This window comes from Ambystoma mexicanum, chromosome 4p (genome assembly GCF_040938575.1).
Source record: "Ambystoma mexicanum isolate Mex_15411 chromosome 4p, UKY_AmexF1_1, whole genome shotgun sequence".
Taxonomy (NCBI): Eukaryota; Metazoa; Chordata; class Amphibia; order Caudata; family Ambystomatidae; genus Ambystoma; species Ambystoma mexicanum.
In genome coordinates this window covers 195343330-195356011 of record NC_090927.1, presented here as the reverse complement: position 1 = coordinate 195356011, position 12682 = coordinate 195343330, and positions in this window count along the sequence as shown.

The window sequence follows — 12682 nt, the reverse complement described above, 5'->3', positions numbered from 1 at the left end:
GGAGGGGGGTGCACTGTCACAGCCAGCAGTCCAGAATCACGCATGCACACGCAAACATGGATCAACCACCCCCATAGTGCTGTGGGATCATTGCACAAGAAGCATGTTTGTGGCGCCACCCCAACCAACACTCGTGGAATGCAGGGAAGGGCCACTTGAACCCTGGCACCAGGCTCATAGTGTGAGCGAAGAATACTGAAGGAACTAGTGACTTCCTGTACCTCCAACATGGCGGAGTAATGAGCCAGGGTCCCTGTCTACACGTGGCTCAGTGGTTGGGTGTGGCCGGCTTATTTGGGTGTGGCTGGCTATATAAGCCACACCCTTGCCTTGCACCTTGCTTCGCGTTATTCTGCTTATAGCAGCGTAACGCTCATCGTGATCCGTGGCCTGCAAAAGAAGTATTAGAATCCGCGATCGGCACCAGCAACTTAAACACATCAGACCTGCAAACTCCTCCTGACCATCCTGGCACGCAGCAAAGGCTCTTCTTAGTCACCGGGGCTCGAAGCACCACGGCAGTCTCACCCGTTTGCTGCATCTCAAAAAACCGGCACCTGCAAGAGAAAAACAAGCAAGCACAAGAAATCCGCGTTGGGAAACACGGCGCATCTGTGAATGCAACGTATTCGCCAGCTTTGCGCACGTATACTCACCACATCAGTACAGGTGTGAAGTATCTGCACCGGACTCTTCCTTCCATCTGCTACCCGCGTCTAAAGGTACTAACACCGCAAACGGGCTGAAATCAAGCCACGAATAAACAAGGAAAGAACTGTTGATCAAAAAATAAGGATTAGCAAAGGACAAATCGGCAGGAACCTACTAAGTCATCGCCACAGCTGGACTGGGCTTTGACTTAAAAGAATTGTGAACCAGTGAAGCAACTTGGTTCCACCTAAATGCAGGAAAACAGACATTGCGCCCCTGCTGAGAGCAAGCAGGACGGAGAGCTTGCCTACAATAATCACAAGGTGAGGAGAATTCCGGGGATGGAAGCCAAGGGATAAGAGACACGGGAATAGTGGGAATAAAGAACATTGGCAGATTTAATTGATCGCTGTTTCCTCGTTATAGGAGTTGATCCCAGAGTAGACCAAGCATCCATCACATGTTCAGCAACACCTGGCGCCCCGGCAGAGACAAGGTGAGCGTAACACAGCCTCCACCCCCCAAATATCAAAAATACGTGTACGTGACCCTTTGGTAGCTCATGTGAAAGAAATTAACATTATGCGGTACGCTGTGGCACCCAGCAACACAAAAAATGTGTAAGTGAGGGCCACGTAAGCTACTCTGATGTTGAGAATGGGGGTACGTATTGCACTGGGGCAGCCAGTGTAAGAATAATGCATACACGACTCACCGTTAGCCCCAGAAAATAGGGAGAAGAAAACGAGCATGTGCACCGGGGCAAATCTGCCACCAAAATAAGAAGCTTGCCCTGTCACAGTAGTGGACAAACTGCGTGGAACCCCAAAAATCCCCGAAGTCCACACGTCCGTCTGCTCCAACTCGCACAAGCGGTGTGATGTTCTCCTACGTACTCGTATATCCCGATTTGAAACGCCAAAGCACAACGACCAGTGTGTGTCATGTAACTTGCGTGATTATGCTCTGTTCTCTGATTTTACGTGTAGATGCTAATTTCACACGTGCAAAGTAACCGTCACTCTGTTTCCGGCTCCCCACGCGAGTAACACGGAAGACCCACGAGCTCCTGCCTACTAGCCATTTTACCTGCCTCCTACGAGCCATCTGCTGCTGCCTGCCCACTGTGTGCCTGCTGCCCAACTGCCCTGCAATTTGAGTGTCTGCTGTCAAGCCATTGCCAATGCTCCTGTTGTCGGCCCTGTGACACCTCAGCTGATTCTGAAGGCTTCCAAAATGCCAGACCATCACCACCGCTCCACAGCCCAGACCCAGGATCACCTTGCCCACCCACACCTGCCTCGGGGGTTGCCATGTCTGAGCAAACATCGCCAGAGTCAATTGGCAACCTCACGGCAGCGAGGCAGAGGGCTGTCAGCTTCTCAGCCAGGAAAGTTGACATCCTGGTGGAGCATGTCCTGGGGCATTATGATGCCCTCTTCAACCCACAATGCAACGCAACGCGGCAAGGAAGGACTGAAGCTGATCTGGGACCAGATCGTGGGTGCCATCAACGCGGAGGGGGTGGCACCCCGTGACTGCCTGCATGTTCACAAGTGCTGGGAAAACGAAGTCCAGGACCCACAACAAGGCCTGGCGCTTCCTCCAGGCTGGTGACAACCAAGGGGGGTGCCAGGGCCAGTTGAGCAGCACCGGCATGCGGGTCCTGGAGAGGCTTTACCTGGCGCTGCGGACTCAGGTCATTGATTTGCAGCAACATCTGGAGTCGTCAGGCGAGTGTCCATGTGGTGCTGTCCTCCACTGTGCATGCTGATGTATGGTGGGAGTGTGCACCTTGGCCTTACAGCAAGTATGCCTCTTGTACGGATGTCTGTGTGCATGTCCCAGACAGTGCTGCATATGTGTTCATTGAAGCATGCGTGATTCCAACGTTGTTACTTTTGCAATGTGTGCTGTAATGCAGCATATTACAACGTGCACGTGGTTTCTTACATGTGTCTGAGACGTGCCCGTGTGAGAGGTGTGACAAATGGGTGTTGTCAACATCATGAACAGGCATGGTGTACATGTGTGTGTCTGAGATGTGAATGCATGACTTGCCATCCCTCTTGGATGGATGCAACTGGTGCATTTCAATGTGTGCACTACTCTTGCTGCATGATTGACGTTGAGGGGACTCTGATGTGATAGCTCAGTGCACTGCTTCAGGACTGTCAAGTGATGTGTTTAAGACATATGTATGTCCCATGATGCATGTGTGTAGCATGCCCAATTTGTAGGTGGTGACAGTGCCATGTCCAAGGATGAGAGTGTGTGTTGTGAAGGATAGACATGTATGGGCATGTATGTACATTGCATGTACCTGTGTGTTGTGGAGGGTGATGATGGTTGTGACCTTTGGCAGTGTACTTCATGTTGCATATGTTTTGTGCCACATACACACACAGGTACAGTACCCTGATGTTTGTGTTCTATGTCTCCTTATCCACAGCGGTGTTGGAAGAAGAGGGTGGAGAAGGTGCTGTGGAGCAAAGCAGCAGGGATGCCTCCACCGGGCAGAGACGCAAGGCTCAGTCATTGCCCCTGGCATCAACATCATCGGGTAGCGAGGAGACTGGTGCTGTGTCTGAAACATCACCCGCAGCTGCTGAGGGGAGGTCCAAGGGGGGAAGGTGGACGTGGACTCCTTGGCAGCAGAGGGATAGGTGAGCTCACATAGGGGCAATCCACTGCGGAAGACGCTGGGGAGTCATCCAGGTTGGCGGGGAGGAGGAGGAGGAGGAGGAGGCCGCATTAGCCCAGTCCATGGGGCCCGGCGGGGGTGATGAGGTGGGTGTGACTGGTGCAGTCCAGACTCGGAGGCAGTGCAAGGGCGCCATGGAGATGCATGTGCTAAATCCTAGGCCTACATCAGTATGCTACCTGACGGCATGCCCCAGGCCGGACCCATCCGCAGGAGTCGGATGTTTCCACACAAACCGACAAACCAATGCCTGCAGATCTTGCCATTTGAGACCAGGTGGAACCGCTGCTAGCTGGTACCATGAGGCATACAGCCGTTATTTGTGATGATGTGCAGGCTTACAATCGTGGGCTTGCACATCATCACAATGAGGTCTGGCGTCTCCTGAACTGGCTAGCTATGTTCCTAGTCTCGAATTGTGTGGGTGAGCTGCCAACTTATGTGACGCCCCTCCTCGTCTTCCTTCTCTGTGTGCCAGTTGTCCTCTCAGGCACCTTCCAGCCCAGATACCACCAGGGCCCACTGTGTACTTGTCCCACCCATGGCGGCCCGTCTGGTGCAGATCACATCCCAGCCTGAGTTGGGAGTCAATGTTAGATCAGCCGAGGTGATCACCAGACCGATCCAGGCTGTGACAGGAGCTGTGGCAATGGAGGGGGAACAGGCACCGTGGAGCAGGGCACGTGCCAGGCAATGCAGGCAACGGCAATAAGGCAGCAGCAGGCTCTGAATAGGAGGCTTCGTGACTCAGGGCATACCATCGAAAGCGGGCAGGTATCTGGCATCAGGCAGGACGCAAATGTGGACCTTCGTATAAGGATGTCTTCCGTATTGGAGCTGTATGGGCAGCAAATCGGGCAGAGAGGCAGCAGGCTCGGGAGGCGAGACTCACCATAGCCAGGGTGGAGATAGCACTGCGTCGGGCAGAGAGGCGGGCTGAGGTCCTCGAGGAGACTTGCAGGGAGTGGGAGGGGGTGGAGAGGACCATGCTGGAGTCCCTGCAAGCCCTTGAGGTGAGAGCGGAAGCCTGCCCAGGGGAACTGAACACAGTGTACGATGATGCCCTGGCCGAAAAATTGAGGGAGAATGGTGAGGAGAAGGACTAGCTTGCTGCCTTTGTAAATAGTTATTTAGATATAAGTTTCTGTTGGTTTTATTTATTATTTGTAGCTTTTGGACTTTACCCCATTTTTGGTACATAGTTCTTAATGTGTGGTTTTGATTTTATTTATTTTATTATTAGGAGCGCACTTTGGACTTTACACCATGTTTCTTTTTGTACATAGTTTACTTGGGTTTTCTGATTTTCTGTTCACCATGCGGTAATGGTTTTTTAATCATTTTGCTGCAATTGTAAATAAATTTATGGACTTGGACATTTTTGCATTCATTTCATTTATGTACATATTTTGCAATTTGATTTACAGTATGTGAGCAGAATACAACTGTACAATATAATTTATTTTCTTGTTTCTCAGATATTTTTTTTGATGTGTGCTGCTTTGTTATTCCGTTTAGTGTTTCTGGTACTGACCATCGTTGGTCATGTGTATGCTTACTTAAATGCACGTGTCATGTTTGCTATCCATTTGCGTGCTGAATGTACACTTGTGGCTGACCAGTGGAGGAGTGTGAAGGGGGAGTGTGGGTGTGCACGGTCAAGTGGCATTTGCTTTCACATTTGCAGCATCACTGTGTGTTGACCCTCACTGGGTTTGTGAGGGAGGCGGGTGGGGTGACTGTGGGAGTGTTGCATGTTCACGATATTTGCACAGGATTTGCTTGATGCTGTGTGACACATGCCGTGCTTTCCCCTTAACCAGCATGTATTTGTGCAGTTATCATTGTCTCTGGTGTTGGTCTGCATCTTGCACCGGCATGCAATATTGGAATTATTTTGGTTTTACACATGGGCAGACCAATGCAGCAGTCTGTTTGCCATGTACTCAATCCGAACTCGAGTCAATCCTCTTTGCTTGTGCTTTCTGTCCTCCTCTACCCTGCTGAACTCTTGTCTGAATCTGCACTGGTCACCTGGCTACCCTTTGACCTCGTCCCAAGGTCCCCTTGCCCGCCACTTGCACACCTGCACTGCCTCCCTGGCATCCACTGCACTTGGACTGTTTTACTGTATACCAACAGATCCCTACCTGCACTTGACACTTGATGTCTGCACTTAGCCTTGCACTTGCCACCAGCTGGCTGCAGTTTGATGACTTTCTTAGTTGTTGTATTTCTTATGATGTCCTTCGCATGTACTGCACTGCCCTCTAACTTACGCAATTTTCTCCTTCCCCACTTTCCATGCACGGGCACCATCGCAATGTCACCTGGCCTAGCAAGATAGTTGTCTTCACTCTGTTTCCCCTCTCCGGGCTTGTTGCCACTTCAGACACTTGTGCATAGGTGCATTATGAATGCCATGTCATTTGATATGATTTCATGCCATGTCTGTCACACATGGGAGGAACAGTGATCTATTTATTAGGATATCTGTTCTGGTAATGGCAGGTCATTGAGGCTCAGGCCGTAACACACCTGGGTAGTGTCTGTTAATGTGGCACACATTGAGGCTGCTTTTTATTCTGTCGTCGTATGACTTTCTCCATGGGGATTATTGACATGACATTGTAACATGGCCAGCAAGGCCTCCCTTTACCATTAACTTGTCCGTTGTGTATGTTGGGAGATGGTTGCAGACAGCAATTGTGTTTGAGTAGCTGCCACACTCAAGGATGTGGCCCAGGTGTATGCATTCATTTGTGTTTGCAGGATACATTTTGCCGTGGATGTTCAGTGTGGTGTTACAGCACAGCAGTCAAGGTGCACGACACGCCATAAATGGAGTGATCATGTGTCACTATGTCAGCGTCCAGCATGCAGGTGATGTCTGGTTGGAGGGGGCTGTCTGCAGGGTGGTGTCACGGGTGATGGGGGCTGGGGTGTGGGTGTCCCATCAGGAGGGGTCTGCGTCCAGAGGACTGCGGTTTGCAGATACACTATTTGGCTGTGGTGCTGCCAGGGATCACAGGGTGTGTCCTTGGACATGCTACATTGTGTTCATCCCTTTGAAATTAAACACATTTTTTTGGCTTACCAAAAGAAACACATAGATAGGTACTATGCCACTACCACCATGCCAAACTAGACTCTCAATTTCCTGTGTCACATAAACCGTCCCATATATTTTATCAATATCATTTGCATATATTAAGCACACAACAGTCTAACGCTTACCTGGACTCCTCGGGAGTGTAATACCTTCCCAGCCAGTGGACCTGATACTTGGAGCCCTTTAGGATTCTTTTTCTCTTTGAAACAACAAATGACAACAATAGAAATGCTATAACATCTATTAACTGAGATTATGCAACAGGAGATGTGTATTCCCTTAAATCACTCCCTTCTAAACTGAATTCCCTTCTCACCTGCGTTTTATTATGGTGGAGCTCTCCGTCCTGCTTTTCTACAGGGGCGCATTGAGATGGAGAAACAATGGTAACTTGGGTTGCTGATGAACTCTATAGCTTCTTGCCCTTAGTCTATTCTTTTAAGATTGATTATTTGGATAAGTAGCAAGTGAAGATACTTTAATCTTTAGGGGCTTGAATTGATTCCTGCGTTGGAGAGATCTCTCTTTCTAATTACTTTTCTTTTTCTCTTTTTCGCAGGTTCTAGGAATTCAGGAAAAGAATTATAGCTGCAGAGTTACTCGGGATGAGAAAACGTTTTAAAAAGTAAGTTCGCCAGTACGGAGTAACTGCAGCCTTCAAAATGGAGCGCGGTTACAACTGTGAAGTGAAAACTTGAAGAACCTTCAGGGACGTAAACGCTTATAAAATGTCTTCTCTGTTAAACTGTTAAGTTTGTTTTTTAACTAAATACCTCGTGTTGTCTGCAGGTTTTCAGAAAGCTAAGGAAAAATCCTTCGGAAGATGCAGCGGCTGCGTAAGAAACTTCTGCCTGAAGATGCAGCGGGTGAAACTTCTGACTGAAGATACAGCGTCAGTTACTTCTGCCTGATAAGTCTCTTCTGTGAACTATGGTTCGAGGGGATTGGGTCCTCCGACGTATTCCATATCTGACAGGTTATATCCACAGCTGTGCTGCTTTGGAAAATCTTTGGCGTCTGCGTCGATGTCGATGCACCGCCCCCGAGGACCTCCTCCGACGGCCGACGTCACCCGATGTGATAAGTAGGACGCACGACGCCCATAGCCTCAGTTCCGTTTTTTCCGCGAATGTGTTCGCTTTGTGAATCTCGGTACGCCTCGCATCGTTGGAGTTTGCTGTTTTCTATTCTCGGTTTGTTGAACCTGTTCGGTTGGTTGTGAAGACATGTTCGTGGCAATGTCTTTCTCATCTTCGACCCCGTGTCCGGGCTTCAAGAACTACGGGGACTGTGGGTCCAAGATGTCGGTCACGGACTCGCACGACGCCTGCCTCTGGTGCCTCGGGGAGGCCCACGATACGGACGACTGTCGATTGCCAGTCGCTCACTGCAAAGGCCTTGCGGGAATGCAAGAAGAAGCTGTCGGTAGGCCGGGTGTCTAAGCCCCGGAAGTCGAGGTCTGCGGGGCTTTCGACCGATGACTCAAGGGGTGACTCTCCGCGTCATTGTCGGAAGTCCGGTGGGTCTCCTTCCAGGAGTCGGTCTCGCCACTCCGCCGCCTCTTCTAGGCATTCCAGGAAGCGCCGGCATAGGTCGCCTTCTCCGTTCTCTTCCAAGGACTCCGCCCGTCGGCGGGTCGCTTATCCCTCCATGCAAGCGACACCGGAGGAGTGGGCTTCCTTCGGGAAGCAGATGCTAGTGATTCTGGAATCGCAGGGCACCGGTCCGTCCCCGCCTCCGAGTGGGGTCGGTCGGCACCGGTCGAGAGACACCGCCCGTATGCCTTTGGGCTCGGGTGGTCGGTACGGCTCGCGGGAGAGGTCCCGCTCGGACAAGGGTAGCCGTTCTCGCCATGCCCGTTCCCGGTCCTCGACGCGTACGAGACCGCGTGATCCTGTGCCGTCTTCGAAGAAGACGTCGACGCCTGTGGCGCCGAGGTCGTCGACGATTTCTCTTGAGGCTCCGCCTCCGAGGGGGTCGTCGACGCCGTCGGCGCCCAGGTTGTCGAGAGATACGCTCGGAGCTCCGGCTTCGAGGACTGTGTCGACGCTGCCGATGCTGGCGGCGCTGCAGCTGTCGTCAACGCCGATTCACACGACGTCGACGCCTTTTCTGTCAACGCCGGCGCCGACTCGTTCGGCGCCCTCGACGCCTTTTCTGTCGACGCCAGCGCCTTTTGAGGCGGTGGTGTCGGAGGGGCTCCGTGGCATGGGGTTTGCCCCTAGAAAGGCTATGGCTAAGGTCCGGCACTGCTTTGGTCCGCAGAGGTCTTCCTCTCCCCGCCTGGAGTACATTTCAGAGGGTGATGAAGGCTCTGATGGCGGCCTGGCTCTGGTTACGGTTCCAGATGACCTTATCTCGGGCCATAGCCAGTTTGATGACCTGAGGCAGTCGCTGCATGATGCCAGTGGACTGGACACCTCTCCGGAGGTGGAGTTTTGTCGGCCGAAGCCTGGCACTCATGGCGCCTTATGTCTCGGGTTACCAAGTACTTGGGTTGGTCAGCTCCCCCAGGGGAGTTCGTTTAGGATGATCTCACGGACATCCTTGATCTCAGTCCACCCACTGACCCGGTTTTGCCTTTTCATATGGCTCTGCAGAGAAGGGTGGCGGTGGCTTGGACTGCTCCGGAGAGTCTCCCGGCAGTGGGCAAGTCTTTGTCGCGAAAATACCGTCCAAGTAGCGACCCCTGCTACTTGTCTAGGCACCCCACCCCGGAGAGTTTGGTGGTGCAGGCGGCTACGGCCCCGGCAAAGCAGGCGTCGTATCCTGCCATCCCTCCGGATAGGGACGACAAACGTTTTGACGGCTGGGCGAAGAAAGTGTTTTCTTCGGGGGGTATGGCGCTTCAGGCGGCCAACTCCATATGTGCCTTGTCTCGTTTCACACACACTCTGTGGAACTGTGTTGCTTTAGCGGCTGATCATATTGCCGAAGGGGACGAACGGGATGGTTTCCTTGCTATGGTTCAGGATGGCAAGGATGCTATGTGTGAGGCCGTTCAGTCGGGTTTGGACTTGGCGGATTGTGTCAGCCGGTCCATGGCGGCGAGCACCGTAATGCGCAGGTTTGCGTGGTTGCGGAAGTCTGGGTTCGCGTCTGATGTGCAGTCCCGGGTCCTCAACATGCCTTTTGACGGTGAACACCTTTTTGGCAGCAAGGCTGACGAGAGCCTTGAGAGGTTGCAGACTTCCAAAGCTGCAGAGAAGTCGTTGGGCGCTGCAGTTCGCCAACCTCCGCCTTTTCGTCCTAGGGGACAGTAATGGAGGGGAGGTTCCTTTCGCTATTACTCGTCCTTCAGTAAAGCGAGGTGAGCTGTCAGTCAAAGAGGCCATCGTAAGAGTGCCAGAGGTGGAAACAAAGGTACTCGAGGTGCCAAGGCCGCTCGGGCAGTTGCCTCTTTGCCCTCAGGCAACGCCGCAGCCGCTACCACTCAGTCATGAGGCCAGGTCCCATGGTTCGCCGGTTGGGGGAAGGCTGGCACAGCATCTTGTAGAGTGGCAAGCCATTACTTCGGATGTGTGGGTTCTGGAGATCATAACCCACGGCTACTGTCTTCCTTTTCGGCAGAGGCCTCACGACAATCCACCAGGGAACCTCTCTTTGAAGAGTCCGGATCCGCTCCTTGCGCAGGAAATGCAAGCCCTGCTGGAGAAAGGCGCCATAGAACTGGTACCTGTAGCGGAGAGGAACAAGGGATGGTATTCCCCTTATTTTTTGATTTCGAAGAAAGACGGGGGATTGAGACCCATCATGGACTTGCGCGGTTTGAACAAACTCCTCAGGAAGGACAAGTTCAAGATGGTAACTCTTTCTCAAGTCCTCCAGGCCCTTCAACTTCAGGACTGGTTGGTGTCTCTCGACCTCAAGGATGCTTACTTCCATGTGCCGATCCATCCCAAGCACAAGAAGTACCTGAGGTTCGCGGTTGGCGACTCGCACTTTCAGTTTCGGGTCCTGCCGTTCTAACTGACCTCCTGCCCGAGGGTTTTCACCAAGCTCATGGTGGTGGTGGCAGCGCATCTCAGGAAAGGGGGGGATTCACGTCTACCCCTACCTGGACGATTGGTTGATCAGGGGGAGCTCCCCCGAGCAAGTCCTGGATCATCTGTCTGTCACCTGCCACTCCCTTCACAGGCTGGGCTTCTCCCTCAATTTAAAATCCCATTTGACACCAACGCAGCGGCTCCAGTACATCGGAGCAGTGCTCAACATGTCCCTGGGGCAGTGTTTTCCGCCTCAGGTGAGGGCTCTTCACATTCAGCAGATGGTGCACAAGTTTCAGTTTGCCCAGAATCTCCCAGCGTCCGAATTCTTGAGACTGCTTGGCCTCATGGCATCCTGCATTCTTCTGGTTCCAGAGGCTCGTCTGTTGATGAGATCTTTTCAGTGGGCACTCAAGCTCCAGTGGTCTCAGTCCTACGGCAGGCTGTCGGACCCTGTTCAGGTGCCGCCCTCGGTAGCCCAGGACCTTCTGTGGTGGGCCGTCGAGGGCAATCTGATGAAGGGGGCCCCATTTTGGCTGCCCTGGCCAGAGGTGACGATCGTGACGGATGCATCCCTCACGGGATGGGGAGCTCATGCCAACGAGTTGAAAGTCAGCGGTCGTTGGTCTCCGTCGGAGTCCAGACTCCATATCAATCTGTTGGAGCTGAGGGCCGTCAGGCTAGCCCTGAAGGCTTTTCTGCCGGCTGTGCGAGGAAAGAATGTCCTGATCCTGACGGACAACACGGTGGCCATGCACTACCTCAACAAAAAGGGGGGGGCAGGGTCACTTCCTCTTTGCAGGGAGGCGATGCAGCTCTGGTTCTGGGCAATCCAGCAGCAAGTTTCGATCTCTGCAGTTAATCTGGCAGGAGACGAAAACGAGACGGCGGACACTCTGAGCAGGCAGAGCGCGATCTCTCACGAGTGGGAGTTGGCTCAGGAGATCCTCCTGGAGATCTTCCCCCTTTGGGGGACCCCTCAAGTGGATCTCTTCGCCTCCAGTGTCAAGTGGAAGTGCGAGAGGTTCTGCTTGCGGGAATTTCCTCCAAACGGAGCCTTAGGAGACATGTTCGTGGTGGAGTGGTCATTCCCACTGCTGTACGCGTTTCCTCCAGTCCCCGTCATCCCACAAGTACTGCAAAGGTTACGGAGGTTCCGTTCCCGGATGATCCTCATTGCTCCGGCGTGGTACCTGGACCTTCTCGACTTGTCCATCTGCCCTCCACGTCATCTTCCCTACCGACACGATCTGCTCTCACGGGAGTGGGGGACAGGTTCTCCATCCGGAGTTCAGGTCCCTCAACCTTCACGCTTGGTTTCTGAAAGGTTGAGGTATAAGGATTGGGACCTCCCTGAAGACGTGATGGAGGTGTTGCTTTCGGCCAGAAGGCCCGCAACAAAGTCCCTGTACCGTTGCCGTTGGAGAAAGTTCTGCGACTGGTGCAGGGTTAAGAATATGGATCCTTTTGCATGTGAAATTCCCATGGTTCTGTCTTTTTTGCTTTCTTTGGCCCATAGGGGCCTTCAAGTGGGTACCATTAAAGGTTACCCGGTGGTGATGCCCATATTTAAGCGCTCGTCTGAAGAGTATACCTATTTTAAAATTCCTTTAATTTCTCAGTTTCTGAAAGGGCTCACTAATGTGTTCCCTCTGTTGCCTTTCCAGGTGCCCGGTTGGGATTTGAACCTTGTTCTCCAGTTTCTGATGGGTGCTCCGTTTGAGCCTTTGCATTCATGCACTTTGAGAGTGTTAACTCTTAAAACTGTATTTTTAGTTGTGGTCACTTCCGCTTGCAGAGTGAGTGAGTTACAGGCACTTTCAGTTAAACGAATGGTTCCCCCAAAAAAATGTATTGCCCAAAAAGATGGGCAATAATAAAACAAATATACTCGCACTTTTTTTTTTTTTAAGTTCCTATGTAATGTTTGGAGCAATTGAAGCTCAAAATGTACAAAAGCAAGCACATGGGGGCATCCATTTTGTGAAATCTATGCCCGCCTGTGCTCGCTTTTGCTTTTGCAGCATTAATGAAGGAAAAGCCAGCCAGCCGTAGTAAACAAAAGCTACCACTGGGTGGCTTTTCCTTCATTGGTGCCGGGACTCGCCAGACGGAGACCGGAGACTACAAGCAGAAAAGCTGCAGCTGCATCTCGGTAAGTGCTATTTTTAATTTTTAAAAAAGCACTAGCTGCGTTTTTTTTTCTAAGTTTTCCAGGCTGGAGGAGCC